The 20,446-nt window shown below is 32.6% G+C and overlaps 1 pseudogene; it reads left to right on the top strand.

Annotated features, from left to right (window-relative positions):
• The window catches only part of LOC123633192, a 155,307-nt pseudogene that overhangs the window by 87,644 nt on the left and 47,217 nt on the right, over nt 1-20,446 (top strand).

Here is a 20,446-nt window from a genome sequence, read left to right as displayed (position 1 = left end):
TCTGGATGGATTACTTTTTCTGAGAAAAGATCTTTCATAAAAAAATTTTTGGTGTAACAGAGATCTCTATATGTGAATTCTTTGATGACTATCTTAAATTAGATCAAAGAACATTTTATGATTTTTAAACTAAAGATGAAGGGAAACAGCATAACATGGTGAGCAGAGCTCTTGAATAGAAGTTTATAGCTCTATATTAAATATGATTTTTTCTGCTAATAAAGCTCATGACTTTGGATACCATCTTATTTATGAGTTTCAACTTCACTTGTAAAAATGAAGGCTGTGGACAAGACGATCTTTTAGACATCTTATAGCTTTAATATTGTTACTTTTATTATTATTTTTAGATACAAAAGAAAATATCAGTGTTGCAGGTACTCTTCAAAAGGTTTGGGCTATATTGGAACCGAATTTAGAACAGTATTCACTTTCACTCTTAAGGTAAGGCAGTAAAATGATATTTCTTATTGCAGTAAATTGGTATCCTTCAAAGTTCAGTTTGAATGCTAACATATTTACTGAGTTTTCCCAATCACTGAAGCTAAAAATGCCATTGCTTTTGAACTTCCATGATATTTTATCTGAAACATTTCTATGGTACTTGCTACTTTTATTTATGTCTCAATTGCATATATCTAAAATTCTAAGCACACATCTAAAAAATTCTGAAAAACGGAACAGTTTCCCAATCTTATGGTGCTGACAAGACAAAAAATAGAGTTTAGGACCTTGTAGAAGAAGGCATCCCAGTAAACAATTAAAGTAGTCGGGTGAAATCCTTGGAGGACAACAGTCTCTAAATGGGGGCAAATCAGCAGTAGGTTGAGCCTTAGAAAAGCTGCATTCTAGCCATAAGTCATGTCCAAGAGACGGAATAATCTGAACAAAACTAAGAGAAAATTACACACACACACACATATATATAAGCGATTGAAATATATTATTTTGAAAGAAGCAGACCCTCTGGAGATCCAGATGTTGTTGGAGGTGACAGAAGAAAATTTCTAAAAAATTTCTATGATGAAAATGCCCAAGAAAATAAAAAATAAAGGAAGAGAAAATAGATTAAAAGTTTGAGATTAATTTAATTAATAAAACACAGTCAAATGCAAATTACATAAATGAACATTTTTATAACTGAAATTAAGAACTAATTCATGGGTTTAATAACAGATTAGGCAGGATAGAAGAAGAGATTAGTGAACTGGGAAATAGGTCAATAAAAAGTATCCCAGCTGAAGCATAAGAGAAAATGAGTAAAAAATAAGGAAATAGCATGAGGGACAGATGGAACATGCTCAGAAAGTCAAGCATATATATAATTAGCGTCCCAGAATGTAAAAGATAATAGCTGAGAACTTTCCAAAACTGATAAAAGGCATCAACTCATATTCTCATATTTTCAAGAGACTCTGTAAACCCCCTGCAGGAAAGATTTAAAATAAACAAACAAACAAAAAACCAAAAGCAAACCACCACCAACAACAAAAAAACACTACACCTCAACTCATTGGTGTCAAACTGCTGCTGCAAATCAAAGACCAAAAGAAAAGGCTTACAAGCAGCCACAGAAATAAGAAATACTATCTTCAAAGGACAATCACACTAATTAGCTATATGTAGGAGTAAATTCATGACAGTAGTAATGCAAAACCCAGGCAGCTTTTAAAAAGTTCTAAGCAATATTACAAATAAGAGTAATAATTAAATTACTACTGTTTAAAGTAATCATTTAGATAATACTCTAGTAGGAAAGAGTACTAGATGTACTCTCTAGTGTTATGCAGTATGGCTTATCTAGTGAATTTATGAATAAATAAGATTAATCTTACTTATATACTTTTCAGAGAATAGAAAAAGAAGAAACATTTTCCAACTCATAACCTTGACACAAAAATTCAAGGACAGTATAAGAAATGAAACTGCAAACAAATCACCCTCTTGAACATAGATGCAAAAATTATGTGATAAAATATTAGCAAACCAAAATGGGATTTGTCTAAAAATGGTAGTACCTCATAATTAAGTCGGTCTCCCCATCCCCAGTCATGCAATGGTGGTTTAATATTAGAAAATTAGTCACTGTAATTTAGCATATTAATAATAAAAAGGGACAAAAGATTTAGTCATATAGATGGGTTCAGAAAAAGCATTTGATATAATTTAAAATACCTTCAAAATTAAAAAATCTTTTGGCAAACAAGGATTAAAAAAGACCTTCCTTAATATATGAAGGAATCTAGTATAAAAACAAAACAAAAACTAATGCAAACACAATTAGTAATGAAATATTTGAAAGCTTTCCTCTGAATTTGGGAATGAGAAAAAGATGCCTACCCAACCACTTCTATTCAAGGCAATCCTGAAATTCCAAGAAGGGCAAAAATACAATAAAGTAAAATAAAAGTCACTAGAATTTAAAAGGATAAAATAATACCTCCACTGTTAACAGATGATTTGATTGTGTGTAGAGAAAATAATAAAAAATCTACATGGAAGCTGTTAGAATTAAGACAAAGTGCTGCTGCTGCCTTCAAGGCCAATATAAAATAATTGAATTTCTATTTCTAACCAAGAGACAAATAGAAAGTTATATATAAAATATGTAAAAATTTAAAATAGTCTAAAATTAATGAAAAACAATGATGAACCAAATACCAAAATTGTAACTAAAGAAAAAATCCAGCTCTACACTTGCCCAACCCCAAGAGTGACTGCCTCACTCACCTCACCCTAATCCTGGCCCACAGGTGTCATTATTGCCTGATAACGCCAACTTCATTAACTTTTGCTCTAAGAATGCCTGTTTTCTAAAAGGAGTACACTTTTGCCTAAAATTCTAATTGTATGGATGTACACAGAGAGCACAAACCTTTTCCAACTTGCTTCTGCATTTGGAATCATGGTAGGGCCTACCATAGGATGATTTCTGGCTCAAATTCTATACCTAATTTTCGTGAAGGATTTGCTATTAATAGAAAATGAGCTCCCCTATTAAGGAGTCAGATTAGACTAAATTAAAAGTATTCTTAATTGAGCCTGAATCTTCCAGCTGTCGGGGATGTCTCTCAGGGTCATTCAAGATATTCCACATAGTACAGCAGGATTGTGATGGCCTTATGTTTATTAGGATTTCCTGAGGTATGTGAAAAAGCATAGAATGTATGAGGGCAACAGTGACAATCTGGGAAGACTCTAAATCCCACCCTTATTTTACAATGATGGCAGGTCCCATTGCATACAATTCCCTCTGTGAACTGCATAATTCCTGTGTTGGCACAGCCATTTGTAAATGTGTAGATCTGGCCAGCTCTAACACAGAGGTTCTCTGCACTAACAGACACATTGTAGTTCGTAGCTAAGGTGACCATGTATTGATGATCCAAACTGGGACACTTTGACAAGGAAAGATGGAGAACTATTTATAGTTATACCAGGACTATAAACCACTACTATCCTGGGCAAACCGGGATATATGGTCGCCCTATTCTTGGTTCTTGTCATCATTTTCAAAGGCCTTTTAGATCCCCTTCAAGTATTACCCTGTTAATTTCCTCCTACTGACAAAGACCAATGATCAAATGGAGCATGTGAATTCTATCCTCCATAAGGACATCCATGGCTTGTCTTCCCACTGACAATCAGTGAAACCATCTGCCTTCTGGAAGACAAGAACACCTCCAGCTCTGTCTAGACCTCTAGCAGAGAATGGTTCTCTATGGCCATAATGGCTTCCATCTGGCTAATGCCTTCATTGTATAAAGGACCCCATAGTCCTGGTGTTACTAAGACTAGATCCAGTTTCTGGCTGAGTAGGAGGGATAAGACCTGGAAGACCCATCACACCATCATTTCCATCATGTTTTGGAATATGCCACAACCTTCCAGTGGGCAAACACGGAGAAATCTCAGCCCATAATCATTTTAACCATAGCATGCTCCACTCCCTCACGCACCAGAAATCTTGCAGAAGGAAAACTGTAGCCATCTCCCTTTGTTCATGCTCTCGGTTTTGTTAAATCTATTTTTCCAAACCTGTTTCTAACTTTAAACTCCATTCTCATCTCTACTCTATACCTCAGTTCCAGACCATTCAGTGACTCTCACCCAGTTTTATTGCTGGTTTGCCTGCTTCTAGTTTTCTTATCCTTATAGTTTGAATTTTGGTTCTGATTTCCCACCTATAAACTTTGATAACTCCCTTGATCATGAATTACATTCTCCTTTAACTAAGAGCTTCAGGTAACCTTGAGCACCTTTGAGAGACATCTGTTATGGTTGACCTAGAATGGGTTCCCCTGCTTTGGCACCAGGTACCATGGGCCACACAACCCCCCCCCGCCACGTTGATCAAGAACTCAATCCAGCAAACAATGTCCTATAATACTTTATATTATCTTTTGCCTATTTCTTTTTTGTAAATAGAGTTTATTTTAAAAGTGGCTATTGCTATTGATACTTAATATATTTTGACACTTCTAGACTAATGTTTAAAAGCAAGTGCAAGTCTATGGAATCTTATCCATGCTATCAAGATGAAGACACTAAGATTGCTTTTGCTGACTATACTGTGACCTATCAAGATCAGCCACCAAATACTTGGTTTATAGTATTCAGGTATAGTCTATATACTGGCAATATTCATATCTATAGAGTTTTATTTATGATAGTAATAACAGTCTTGGCTTCTAGGTTGCTTTCATGACTTAGTTAAAATTCTTCCAAAGTTGCTACCCTTGAATGAGATATTATAGAAACTTTTATTTATGTTTCTTTCATCAAAATATGAAGAATGTTAATTATTATATGCATGAAAAAATAATATAACACATTAATATGCTTTTAGTATAGAAAGATATTCTTTTATTTCTAAGCAACAGCATATTTGGTAAAAGTCACAAATTACTTATAAAATGGAATTTATTAGTGGAGTTCTCATTTACATGAAAATAGCATATTAATAGTAATTTTTAAAAGAAAATAATATGTATACCTTATACTTATTTGGAATTTTAGACTTTTTTTAAATTTCTTGGCATTAAGCCTAATTTCAGACTTTCTTTAAGATCCATGTCAAGGGAAAGTTTGCTTTTGTAATTACAGGGAAACATTTTTGGTTCCTCAAGATATGATTTTGCTTCCCAAAGTATATACTACACTTCCAGTCTGCATGCTACATGTTGTTAATAATGACACAATGGAACAAGTGCCAAAGGTGTTCCAAAAGCTGGTGCCTTATCTTTATACCAGGAATAAGGTAGGTTTAAAGTTTGTTTTCCCCATCTAATAGAATGGCAGTGAAAATCCTTCAGTTTATAGAGGAGCCAGGAGAAGGTAGGGCGGAGGTGTTTTCAATCTACTTAACAAGAAAAGGGCCCTGGTCTTTCCTTATAGAAGTCCCATTTATTTGACAACATGAGATACTTAATGTGAATGCTACAGCATTCATTACCTCTCAGCTCTTTTTTTCCCCTCCTCCTCAAAGAAAATATGACAAAAAGAAAGCATTAGAAGTTATAATTATTGAAATCATAAAATCATATAAATCCTTAAAACATAAATGGATCTAAAGAGCTCATTTAGTCCTATGTCTAAACCAAATGACTGTCTCTTTTTCCCACTGGGTTTTTATTCTACTGCTCTGTATTTCAGAAAATTGAGATTACACAGCCACCCACCCCCTCCCACCCCCATCCCCATAGTCTTTTCTAGGGCTATATAAATTCCTTCAGGGGCCAGAAGCACTTGGCATGTTACTCCTGTGGAATGATAGACCCTGATCGCTGACCTTCACTCAAACCACGTTGCCTCTCTGTTCATTTAAATCCCATACTCGTGTTTTAGGGATTCATGACAAAGGATGGTGTGTGCCTGGACTGGAAACCAAGAGATCTGTTTTAGCTCTGATTTTCTATTCTTCAGCTATATAGCTTTGAACTTCATTTTTCTCTTTGCGTTGTGGCTGGACTTGACTTCTGAGGCTCATTTCAACCTTTGATTCTATACATTATTTTGAGTGAATTAAGACACACTTATTTAGTGGATACTGGTTTTGTAGGAATGAAAGATAAGTTAAAAACGTGTTAACTATATAAAAAAACCTAAAACACTTTTGAGCTGTTTTAGAGATTTTATGAAACTTTTTAAAAATCAAAGCAATTACATTCTTGATGAAATTGTTTAATCTAATTGATACGTATACATATGTATGTACATACATATATATATATACACATTAGTAGTTTCAAAATTTTATTTTTACTAATTTTTTAAATAATTTTTAAAACATATATGTTTTATTAAACTCAGCATTTTTTTCTATTGGTTTTCATGAGATAAATTTTCTTGATATTTTGCAGTCAGATTTTACCAAATTTGAAGATATTATCAAATTGTAACAGGCTTAAATTATTTTTACTTTCTATTAAATTTGGTAAGTTTCACATTTACATTTTATGAGAAAATCTGATGAACATTAATATTTTTGTGTGTAGTTATTTATGCTTGGAATTATACACTTAAGCATAATTTTAAATACTCATTTGATTAAAGTCAATGTATTGATGTTTTATTTATAATTATGTTATTTTTATTTATACTTACTTTCCTTAATTGTTTTTGAAAGGGTATTCGTACTTCACTTAAAAACAGAGCAATTTGCTAATACAAATCAATTTCTGCATATCAAACATATATTGCCATCTTTGACTCATACATTTTCCTTTTACACTATACTTATTCTCCTCTATGTACTAATTAATTTTATTTTATTGAAAATTGCAGTTTTGTGAAATTTATCTTTTTACAGCAGAAAACCTTGGGTTAAACCAGACACTACAGGGGAGAACTAGTTCTTCAACAACAGACTAGTCTTCACACCAGTGTATTATTTTTTGAATGTTTGTTTTTCTCAGTTTGACCGAGATTTCTTTTTTGAATAGAAATAATTTATTTAACTGTGATTAGAAATAAAAAGTCCCAAAGATCAAGATCAAAAAGATGATTTCATTTAAAGGGAGACTATCAAGGCCATAGATGTCATCAAAATCGAGAAATGAGGTTTACTTCACTAGATAAAGTATATTAATATTAGTCATGGATGCTTAATTTTGGAAAGGACTTTTAGCATTTGGTTGACTCAAAAAGGAACCTGATTGTTATTTACATCTAGCATACTTTGGTTGGTTGGGTTGGGTTTGTTTTTTATTTTAGTAACTCCACTAAAGACTTATTTCTTTAGACTAAGCTTGAATTTTTTTTTTTTTTGGATAGTTCTAAATGATGCATTTTGAGTTAATATGCACAACATTCCATCTCTACTTAACTATTATTTTTAAATTGTAAATTGGATCACACCAAACACACTTATTTCCTCTCTCCTGTCTTTTCTATTCTACCCTTTCACTCTAGATAGCTCTGTTTAGGGAAAAAAAAAAAAAAAACAGAGAGATTGGGGAGGAGGATATAAAATTGTGTGACTAGAAGCAGTGGTCCCTTTTGTGGTGCAGTTTTCCTCTCTTCTTGATTCTTGATCTTTGAACATTTCTCCAAATTTTCAACATCGCTGCTAAAATGTGGTTCCCAGAACTGAACGCTGCCTCTGAAGGGAATTCTGACACACTTAAATGTAAAAAGGATCATTACTCCATTGTTTTGTATCTTATGATTGCATTCGTGTTGGGCACCTGCAAGGCATGTTGACATTGTGGTCTCAAGAGACAACTGAATGTTTTTGGCTGGGTAGGTAGTGCCTAACTGGTAACCCTAGGCAGGAACTTTGTGGCTAACTCATCAAGAGGCATCCCGGCCCATTTGAAATTCACCAGAGGCCTTGACGTATGCCTTCCCGAAATCCATAACACCATGCCTGCAATATTTACCTGATTTTGTGTCTTCTAATCTTATTTTTAAAAATGAAGTTTTTGTTCCCAATAAACTCACATTGGCTTTTAAGAATGTTTTGTTCTTTGGGGTTCTCTCATGAGACATCTTTTTTATGATCTGCTGTAGAACCTTGATAAAGACCACTATTAAATTTACTAGTTTGTGGTTGCAGAGTACATATTCTTCTTCAATTTGAAAAATCAAAATTGTTCACTCTGTTTTTCTCATAATTCCTTGAAGACCACATAATGTCTTTGTAATGTAATGTAATTCAGAATACTCATCTATGAGATCTCTCAGTACTCAGTACTGTATATGTAATTCTTTTACTCTGAGAGTCTTGAATCCATTTATAATAGCCAGGTTCTATCTTAAAATCCTCACTGGTTTAGCTATAGATTTTCACTTACTGATATCTATCCCACTATTTTATAATTTTTTTTCTCTTACAATTATTCTGTGAGTCTGGACAAACACAAAGTATGAGTCCGGTAATTTTGTTTTGCTTCTTTAATGCATTAGTACCATAAGCTTGGATAATAATAAAAAAGCAACAAATCTGTGCATTACACTTTGCAAGTAAAAATGCTTTAGCATATATGATTTATCTTCCTTTTTTTACTCACCCCAAACATAATGTCAAAAGGTCCTTCTTGGTGTTGCCAATTATCATTTCATTATGAGTTAATATTCCTAGGTGTCTATTGATTTTTTTTTTTATTCATTCTGGCTTGTATGTATCTAATCTTTGTTTCTGGAAATCTAAATATGTCAGAGAACTTCCTCTTTAACAGAGAACAATTGGAAGACAAATCTGCCTTTTTATTCTTTATTAGGGGCATCTGAAATTATAAACTCAGAATTACTTTGAGGCTTTGCATCTTATTATGATATCATGCTCTTGGTTCATGGACTTATTGCCCAGATATCCAGTTGTGTTGAACAAAGCTGCTCCTTACCATAAACTAGGCACTTTCCCAGGTTCTTTAGCTGCTGCTTTTCTCTACCCTAAGGAGCTCATTTCCAACCTTACATCTGGGTTCCGAGGAATCAAATCAGCTGTTAATTCCATAGCTTTACCTGTCATCTCAAGGGAACTACATTTCTACAAACCCTTATGCTTTTCTCACTTCAGTATTTTAGAAAGATGAATCTGAGAGACAGGAAAATCAAATCAGAACCTATTGGACCACTCCAGGATGATGCGATAATAAAAATTTACCTTTGGAAGCATTAGAAGAATTAGGAAAAAAACAGTTATCATCTACTACAGTTAAGCACTTTAAATACAGTCAAAGAACTACACAAAGAAAAATGTTAGAATCATTTTCCTGACAACATGTAAGATGGCACTTTCGAAGAGTAATTTCAAAACATTATGCTAGGGATTCTACTGTTCATTGAGAGATCTTGGGATTTGTATGTGTATCGGGATAATAAAACATTTAGTACTGTGACATATTGTACATTTAAGAGGCTAGTAACAATATTACTCATTTCTGCATAATTTCTCTTTCTTATAGAAGGGATACACATTTGTGGCCGAAGTATTTACGGGTGATACATATGTATCAGCTTCACGATGGAAACTGCACCTCATTGGCTCTTACACTCCACTCCCATGCCTCTCTCGGGACTCTCCATAAAATGCTTTCACTATAAAGGAAATCAGAGATCACTACATACCCAATGATAAGAAAATTTTATTCAGGTACAAGTATATGGCCGAAGGGAAAATGCATTCTTTTTAAAATGTTAATATTTTAGGATAAAAATCAATTCTGCAGTAAAATCGTGAGTCAGTTTTTAATTTGAATTTCGATGCTCTTTTGGAAACAATTAATTTAGAGTAATGTGATTATATGGGCATTATATAGGATTAAGCCTAGACGGTTGCATATAATGGTAATGATATTTTCTTTGTCATCATCCTATTTGACTTTAAATATTCTTTGAGACTTTAAACATTCTTTGTGACTTTAAACATTCTTTAGCAGAAATAATATAGTATTGCAATTCCCAATCCTCATTAAAAAAATCTGTTTTCTTCCTTCAACGTTTTCTTAGCCTTCTTTGACATGATGGGCTGTTAGGCAGACAGAATTAAAAAACACTGTTGAGCTCTGCAACTATTCACAAATTCCACTTCAGACAGAAACACAGTGCACCATTGTCAAAAGCTGATAACAAACTTGTATACTCGACCCCCATAAACTCTTGCCAACCAGCCTCATGCAGCAGTGGCTCCAGTCAGGCGGGGGAGGTTAGAACTAAATCATGAGCATAGCAGCCATCAATTTAGCCCTTATGGCTTACTAGCTAGTGTTCTAATTGTGCTGGTCAATGTGGGAAGATTTCTAATTGTGCTGGTCAGTCTGGGAGGATTATTTTGTGGAAATTTATTTTATTCTTTGGTATTTTAAATACATTCATTTAAAAAATAAAATAAAAATATAAAAGACAAACAAAAATGTATTAATAAAAATAAAAGGATTTGTTCTGTAAAATTTGGATTCAGTCAAAAGGCCACACTTAAGGACCTAGAAGGCCACATGTGGCCTTAAGGCCGCAGGTTCCGCACTCCTGGGTCAGATGCATGTTTCCAATCTTTTTTGCAAGAGGTTTCCAACCTGTTGGTAAAAGACGAGGATGGAGGCTATGGGTACTACTTTAATTTTTCTGCATTTTTGTGAATCAAGGAAAACGCTGTTATCAGGGAAGCTTCCAAGGGCACTGCTTCTGCCAGTTGTGCTCTTTATGTAATGGAAAAGGTTAGTGTGACAGTAGTTTGCAGATCTGTTACAGGGTTTAGTGACTTTTAAGTCTATTAAGTTTTATTGGTGCATGGGGGGAGGGGATGGAGGTATAACTACATGATGAGTGCAATGCGCACTGTCTGGGGAATGGACATGCTTGAAGTTCTGACTTGGGGGGATGGGCAGGACATGGGCAATATATATAACCTGAACTTTTGTACCCCCATAATAAGCTGAAATAAAAAATAAAATAAAAAAGGCACATTTTTAAATTTGGGATTTGATAATAAAAGTCCTATAACACCCTTTGTTTTATTGTACAATGTTAGGATCTTTTGCCAACATCTATAATAACTAATATTTCCAGGATGTTAGCAGACTTTACAAGGTGGTTTCACTTTTAGGTTTATCATGTCTGAAAATTATACCATTTCCTTTACTGACTTGAGGGAGAGAGTAATATACTTGATTATAAAGTTATGCCTACATGACGAGTGCATTGCGCACCCTCTGGGGAATGGTCATGCCTGAGGGTGCAGACCCGGGGAGGTGGGGGGGGAGGGGATCGAGGTATGAATACATGGCGAGTGCCAGGCGCACTGTCTGGAGAGTGGGAGCGGACGCGCTTGGGACTCTGACTCGGGGGGATGGGCGGGACAGGGACAATGTATATGATCTGAACTTATGTACCCCCATGATGAGCTGAAATAAAAAAAAATATATTAAAAAAAAAAAAATTTAGCTAAACAATGTGTAACAAAAGTAAAAGGCAATGTTTTATGGTAAAAAAAAAAAAAAAATAAAATAAAGTTAATTTTTTTTGACAGGTATTCAGCTAAAGTGGCAGTACCACAACTTGTTACGATACAAGTACGCACGTCCAAACCAGATGCTTTCATCAAGCTGCAGGTCCTAGAAAATGAAGAAATTTTGGTGAGCTCCATTGGAAAAGGCCAAGCTATAATCCCAGCATTCAACTTCTTGAGAAGTGATAAAACTCTGAGCTCCCAATGTAAGTGTGCCTTTTTGAACTGCATATTTGCTTTCATAAATAGACATTTATGTTTGCATGACATCATAAAAATGAAGATAAGATAGCAAGTAACCACTTAAATATGTAAAACTTGATATTATAGTAAAAATTAAAATGCCACTATTGCATTTACATGTCAAATTTGGCTCTGAAAATTAATAGATTGGTTATATGTGTACTTTAAAGACTTTTCACCTTGGAGAAAAATTTATTTTCTTATTACATGAGCTTTCTTAATAAGAAGTAGAATTTTTATTATTTTGAAAGAATCTTTTACTTTTATTTCATTCCCAATTCATGATTTTTAGAAAATATTCTGCATATTAAAGTTAACAGAAACTTTAAAGTTATTACTTTCAATGTAATATTCTTAAAGAGTTATTAAATAAATAAAATAAATTTTTCTGAAATAATGCTTGACAATGATACTTTGAGGTGTATTATTCATTCAGTCACTTTAGTAACTTGATTCTGACTGTAAAAAATCACATATGTCCCAATGCAGAAAATTTGGAAAAATAAATAATTGTAAACAAGGAAATAAGAAATTCTCTATAATCATGCTACCCAGAAAAAAATATTGTTAATATTTTAGCTTTTTTGACAAAACACACTGTAAATAGTTTAGCTTTTATGCCTCCATTCTCCATTTTTGCATTTACATTGTAAAAAAAAATCAGGATCTTACCTATTTTGCCAATTGATATTTCTTCTTAAAACCATAACGTTTTTCATTTTTTTATGGCAGCAGACGGGACCTTCAAGCCAAAGGTAAATACAAGTGGTCACAATCCTGAGATATATATTGTCCAAGTGACTGAACACACTTTATACATTTTGTCCAATTTTATCATTTTTTATGGTGGGAGAATAAGTATAATGCTCGTTACTCTGTTATGCCTGGAATTGAAATTTCCCTGTGTTATTCACTTAGGTTCTTTCAGTACATGTTTGATAAATTAATTAATAATATCCAACATATTTCTCTTTTTATTCCTACCAAGGGTACTTACATTATCTGTTAATTACAAAATAATAAAAATATAAATTAAAAATTAAATTGAAAGTCTTTTAAAGTGTGACGACATACACAATGGTGTTAAACTTTAAGAAAGTCAGAGTCAGTGAGGTTATTAATAGCTTAGAGTCATTTGAGTGGTACAAAAATAAAGGAGAAACTGTTGAATTGTTGTATATTCTTTTAGCAATCAATAGTTGTTCAGAATATGTACTACCCTGTTCAGGCAACATACTATTATAGCAGATTTCTCTATTATCAGAATGTTTCCAAGGAGCCAGTCATGTTGGGTTTTATCTCATTAAAACAAAAAGAATTGACCTATTCCTTTGAGTATTTTATAAAGACATCTAACCCATGTAGTTAATAAAAATTATATATATATATAACATGTTTTAAATTAAACTTAAAATTTCTCCTATTCAGCTAGCAAACAAGTTCTTTTATTTCATGCTGCATCCAAGAAAGAACAAGAAGTATATGTTAAGAAGAAATCTGCCCTGGGAAGTCAGAAATCCTATAAGGGTAAACCTGGAAATATAATACAAGACACTGGTCTGCCTCTTTTGGAGGAGGAAACTACCAGTACACCCACCACAGAAGAAATTGCTAGTGTGCCACAGCAGGTATATTTACATTAAAAAGAAGTATTCAGGACTGCTCCTAAAAATCTAATGTAACATAAAAACAATCCACTTCCTGAAAGTTGGCAAGGTCACCAGTGCATAACCAGAATTGAAGAATAAAACATTCTTGACTGTTTCTCTGTGCCAAGATCTTTAAATACATGGCAAATTTCATCTATACGCTAACTCAATAATGTAGATGTAATTATCTAACTTTACAGTTATGAGTCTATATAACTTTGAAGGTCACATAGTATTAATAATAAAGGTCACATGTGAAAGGTCACATATTAATAAAAACTAATCTGTATGTGGTTAAAACTACAGGAAAAAAAGGACAATGCATGTATTTTAAAGTAGCAGGAAAAAAAAAGACCTGTGCATTGGAAAGCAAAAACAAAAAAAGTAAAAGGAATTTAAAAGAAAATACAGTGCCAGAATTAAATCCTAATATGATAGTAATTACGATAAATTCAAACAGATTCAATTAATCGATTAAAAGACTAAAATTTTAAAGATATATAACTATAAGTAGTCCAAAATGACACTTTTAAACAAAATGTCAAAGAAAGATTAAAAATACAAAGAAAAATATACCTGGCAAATACGAAATGAGACCTGTGATGATAGTTTTAACACATCAAGACATATAATTTATAAAGGATAGTATATAAAAATAAAAGGAAGATAAATCAAGTAGATATGAGCATACTAACATATAGGCACCTAACTACCCAAACACAATAAATAAAAAGAAAAAAACTATTAGAACTATGGAGAAAAAAAAAAAGGAAAGTCAACAATTAACAACTGAATATTTTAATACGGTGGTCCCCAATCCCAGGGCCACAAAGCAGTACTGGTCTGTGGCCTGTTAGGAACCTGGCGGCACAGCAGGAGGTGAGAAGAGGCAAGCGAGTGAAGCTTCCTCTGTATTTATAGCCACTCTCCATGGCTGGAATCACCGCCTGAGCTCCGCCTCTTGTCAGATCATTGGTGGCATCAGATGCTCACAGGAGTACGAACCCTACTGTAAACTGCGCATGTCAGGGATCTAGACTGCATACTCGTTATGAGAATCTAACGCCGGATGATCTGAGGTGGAGCTGAGGCAATGATGCTAGCACTGGACAGCGGCTGCAAATACAGATTATCTTTGCTAATGCAGAGAGGTTTGACTGCACAGAGAACATAATACATCAAATCAGTGAGTGGCAGGTGACAATGTAATAATAATAGAAATAAAGTGCACAATAAATGTAATGCGCTTGAATCATCCCCAAACCAGCCGCCCCTCTCTTTCCCACCCCACCGCAATGCCCCGTGGAAAAGTTGTCCCCATAAAACTGGTCCCTGGTGCCGAAAGTGTTGGGGACCACTGTTTTAACACATTCCTTTCAGAAACTGGAAAGATCAAGCTGAAAAACAAAATAAATATGATTGTGAGGATTTGAAAAATCTAAGTATAAACTTAATAGCTTAGGCATCTATATAAAGCACTTTACCTAGTAAATGAAGAACATATTTTTCTTGGCACGTACAGAATATTTTTTTAAAACTATCCTGTAATAGGCAATAAATGGAAGCCTCAATAAAATCCATACTATCTATATCATATAGATATGTTATCTGGACATAATGCAATAAACTAGAATAATTAACAGAGAGTTTCAAATCCCATAAATGTGAAAACTGAAAGTATATTAAATAATCCTTCAGCTAAAAAAGAATATCAAAAAAGGAAATTATGAAATACATAAGATTCAATAAAAGTAAAAAAACTAAATCAAAATTCGTAAGCAACATCTAAAATAGCATTTAGTGGAATGCTAATTTTAGATTAATTCATTAGGAAGCATGAATAATCAAAAACAAATGAGATAAGCTATTGTAATAAAAGGGAAAAAACAAAATAGTAACTCGAAGATAAAAGAAAATGGATTTTAATAGAAAATAGACATCAGTGAAATGGGGAACAAAAAATAAATTAGATTAATAAATTCTAAGCTACTTCTTTTAAAGATTAATGAAGTAGACATACTTCTAGTAAGACCAATCAAGAAAAAGAGAGAGAAAAATACATAAATTAACAAAATACAGAACAAAAAATAGGGTGGAGGTGAAATTACAGACAACAGGTTTAAAAAATATTAAGTGTTATAAACAACTCTGCCAACAAATTCAAAACCTATGGGGACCAAGCATGGGCTGCCCTTGGGGAAAGAGAATCTGGGATCCAGCTGATGCAGTTTTATGGCTTGTCCCTATGTATATATTTTTAAATTATTATTTAAATAGATAATATAGTCATGTAGATTAAAAGGAAACCTCAAAAGATACAAAAAGATTTGTCTCATTTTTAATTAAAAAGATACTGTATCAGCACCAAAAAAAAAAAAAAAAAAACTATGGGGGAGGGGGAACACATAAGTTCCCAGGGGCAGAGGAGAATCAGCCAAGCTGATTCACAAGAAAATAGAAAATCTAAATAAAACAAGAAAGAATAATAAAATTGAAATGATAATCCAAAGTCTTCTAAGTCTTCATTTTCCAAAAATCCATAGGCCCAGCTCTAACAGACTTTCAAGGAGTAAATTGTTCTAGAAAACAAAAAAATTATACAAATTTTCAAAGGCTTTTTAAGAGATTAATGTAATCCTGATTCCAAAACCAGATAAAAGTAACACAAAAAAGTGAATAAAATTCATTTATAAACATGAGTGAAAAATTACAAAGAACATAATAGGTAACAATTCCACCAGTGCAGAAAGTGATCAGGGAGCATTCATCTCAGGAATTCAAAAGTGTTTTGCCGTTAAAAAATGTATCAGTATTAGTCACCACAGTAATTTTGACTAGATGAAAATATATGAAAATATATAACCCTGAAACATGTAAGTTCAATACTTATTATGGATTTCTCAAAAGTGCTCTTAGCAAACTAGCATAGGAGAAAACTTTTCAACTGTAAATGTTACATATCAAAAATCTTAAACTTAATGGAGAAATATTATATACAAAAACATCACATTAATGTAGATAATTTAGGTATATTCCTATTAAAATTCAAATAAGAAAGAATGTCCACTATCATTGCACAGACCAATAATGCAAGAAAAAAAATAAATAAAAGAGTATTTGAAATAATCACTGAGTTATTTACAGATGATATAATAGCAAGATTGTCAGAGACATTAATAATAGCAAATACTTATATATTTCCTTACTCATCATCTACTATGCACCTGGTACTGTGTATACACATAGATCTTTAATTCTCCCATCAACTCTTTTTTTTTTAATTTTTTTATTTCAGCATATTATGGGGGTACAAATGTTTAGGTTACATATATTGCCTTTGCCCTACCCAAGTCAGTGCTTCAAGAGTGTCCATCCCCCAGACGGTGCACAGTGCACCCATTAGGTGTGTATATACCCGTCCCCTTCTCCCCCCTCCCATCTGCCCAACACCCCACGAATATTACCACTATATGTGCAACTCTTGAAGTATTCTATCCTTGTTTAACAAAGAACCTGGAGCACAGAGAGCTTAAATGACTTGCTCAAGGCCAAACAGCTGGTTTGTAATGAAGTAGGACTTGAAAGCAGACAGCTCCAGCCCCTGAGGCCATACTCTTAATCACCACACTGCAGGTTCTAAAACTTACAAAAACTGGCAGCCTTTCTTTACAGTAGCACTATGTATTAGACATTAGAATAGGATCCCTTTCATAATAGCAACGAAATTGTAAAATATCTAGGAATTAACCAGTAATGCATCAATTCTCTATAGAAAAACTTAACACTTCAATAAAGGACATAGAAGATGATCCAACCAACTGGAGAACTTAGATGACTTGAATAAATAGAGAAGTATTTCATGTTTTTCACAGAGGTGACACAATGGTATAAAGACACCAGTTATCTCCAATTTACTTTTAAATTCAATGCAATATCCATCAAAATTCCAACTGTATTTGTCAGAAATTTTCTAAACTTACTCTAACATTCACAAGACTTAATAACAATTCACAAATAGTTAAGTCAACTTTGAAAAAGAAGAGCAAAGTATATCTTAATATTTCTAAATATTGAGATGGTAAAAAGCCATAGAAGTAAAAATAGTATTAATTAGTGCAAAAATAGGAAAATGAAGCAATGGAAGAAAGTAAAATATGAATATATCACGTTTGCATGGAAATTTAATATGTAATTAAAGGCAACACCATAAATCACCAGAGAAAACATGGACTGTTGAGTGGATAGTGCTGGGAATATTACCTTTCCATGGAGAAAAATAAAACTAGACCATTAGCTAACAGCATGAATAAAGGCAACTTCCAGATGTATTGGAGATGTCATTGTAAAATTTTAATCCATAAACGTAATAAAATAATAGATGATGTAGGGACCATTTTTTGTGCCCTCAGCACAAAAAGAGAAAACCCTAAAGACCAAAGCTTTGAAAAAAATACTGAAACTCTTTGGTTATCTGAGAAATGCAAAATATAATAGCAGTGAGATTCCACTTTATACCAATTGCACTGGCAAAAATTAGAAAGTTAGGTAGTAGCAGGTGTTGGTGGGGATGTGAGGATATTAAGCTTTTATAAATTGTAGTGTTACAAAATTTTGGAGAATAGCTGGGATTATTTAAATTATGATCATATGATCCAGAAAATTATACATTTATCATGTGGCTAGAATAATAAATTATATTAGACACATACTGTGTCTATTCCTATTGTTTGTTCTTAAACACTGCATTTTATTTCACAGAATTACAAGTATATTATACAGTGTTTGGTGTTATATAACAGTTGGCCTCTCACTGAAAATCAGCTGACGTTTGTTCAAGCACTAAAAGACTTAGAGAAAAGTGATACCAAAGGTATGTCACTCTAAATGTTCACACATGCACTTACATTTTATGTAACTATTTAATAGTAAATTGATCATGTAATTATTAAAACATATTGCTTATCATTTGTATTCTATATATTGTGGCATTTCCTTTTGTTAATTGATTACATATTTCATCATTTTTACTGCACGGTTTATGAGAAATAAAAATATATATTTAATTTAATTTAAGCACATTTTCTCTAGCAGGTAAAAATTTTACTCTGAAGAATCAGTCTTAAATGTCATGTTTATAAATGTTTAGGCAATTTGATTAAATTAAAAATAGCAATATGTCAGCTGCTATGCATCAATTATATTTACAACTCAACCTATGTGCTCTAATTTTAAGTATATGATATATTTTAGAAAAATTCAATTACTAATATCTTCAAATTATCAATTTAGTTTGCTTTTAAAATATAAATACTTTATATAAAGAAATTGGTCAGGTGCTTTTTTATTAATAATTACTATGTTGGTGACCTAATTTAAATTTTATATTCATTCAGAAGTCATTGTTGCTCCACTTACTCATTTAAACTCAACTTTTAATTTCTATGAGGAATATCACATAGAATTTGATTTTTTTTCAAAAATTTCACATCTTTATAACCCATGATAAAAAATAAGGCCTGAAATATGGCTATGTACTACCTAGGATATTTCCGTTATAAATTTTTAGCAAGCTTGGTCTCTGGTTAACATGAGGCAACAGTGCCACCTTTAGTATATTTCAGTACCTAAGTTTTAGTAAAAATTGCTTACTGAGATGGCTCACTTTCACTTAAGAACACAGAAGACTGGAGCATCTTGAGCAAGTAGCACTTAGTGATGTCATTCGCCTTCATATATAATTAGTGGTGATGTGATCTTAAATTCCTTTTGCCAATATGTTACACTTTTATGTTGCTGACCTGTGCCTTTGAAGTTCTAATCCATTTACAAAAACAAAAATAAACTTTGTCATTCTCAAAAATATTAGGTTTTAAGTCCCACCCAATTTTATTAGCAGAATTATAACATTTCCTTTACTTAATTCCTTCTTTGGCTCAATGAATGCCTGGTGTATCCAATTCAAGGTCTTTGAAGAAACCAAACATTATTAAACATACATATATGTATCTTTATATATACTTATGTATAAAAAGGGATTTTTCTGTTTATATTTACCAAGTATGATAGTACTTGACAAATGTACATTTTGTTCTAATTCTAGTTTAGAAATATGTAAATGTTCAAATCCCAACCAGATTTGATTCCTGAATACATAAAAAATCTAAGCACTGAATTTTAATCATAAAAACAAAATTGCATTTTTAACTTTTTATAAGTTTTATTATCTACTGAAGATTTCTTTCTACTATATTCTGGATATGTGTAAGGTAATATAAGAGGAGACCTAAAAGCATGATGTTAAAGGCTTTTTAAATTCATTTTATCAACAGATACTCCTTGAGCACTTCCTCTCTGAAAGGGGTATATTAATTTATTCCAATAATCATTTCCTCTAGAGGTCTCCTAATTACATGAATATATAACATGAAGTCATATTTTAAATAATTTTTTAACAGTAAGATGTTTTTTCTTGCATCTTACTGCTACATATGCTCTCAACACGTACAGATTTTCTTGTTTTTTGTCCCCACAGTATCCTTTTATCAACTCTATGGTCTTAACAAACCAGAGTTTTACAGAAGAGACTCACAGAGGCTGTGCGACTTTCCCAACCTCATGTGGCTAATTATTTGCCTATCTGGGGTTTGCCCCTAGGCTTCCAAACTTTGGACTCAGTGTTTTTTCTATCAGAGATAGAATTATTTTGAATATTTTTTTTGAGAAACATTGGTTGGACAAGTATAAATTACTACAAATTCCAAATTAATGACTTTATAATTGTATCAGAGACTGGTATATGAGAAATACAGTTCTTTTTTATTAAGATTGTCTTAAATGGACAAATCATAACTGTATATAATTATGAGGTACAATGTGGTGTTTTGATATATGTATATGACGTGGAATGAAAGCTTTACATATTAAACAATCTGATGAGTACATATTATCAGTTCAACATTATATTAGCTGAAATTAGCGATTTAAAATGAGGGATATCATGATATTCTGGCCTTGAAGAACTTATAACAAAGGAGAAAAGGTTACCCTCCATTATGCTATTTATTAAAGAATATGGAAATTATTATATTCTCTATATTAATAATGT

Source organism: Lemur catta, chromosome 2 (genome assembly GCF_020740605.2).
Source record: "Lemur catta isolate mLemCat1 chromosome 2, mLemCat1.pri, whole genome shotgun sequence".
Lineage (NCBI taxonomy): Eukaryota > Metazoa > Chordata > Mammalia > Primates > Lemuridae > Lemur > Lemur catta.
The sequence above is the reverse complement of the archived record's forward strand: the minus strand, read 5'-3'. Positions and strand labels throughout refer to the sequence as shown.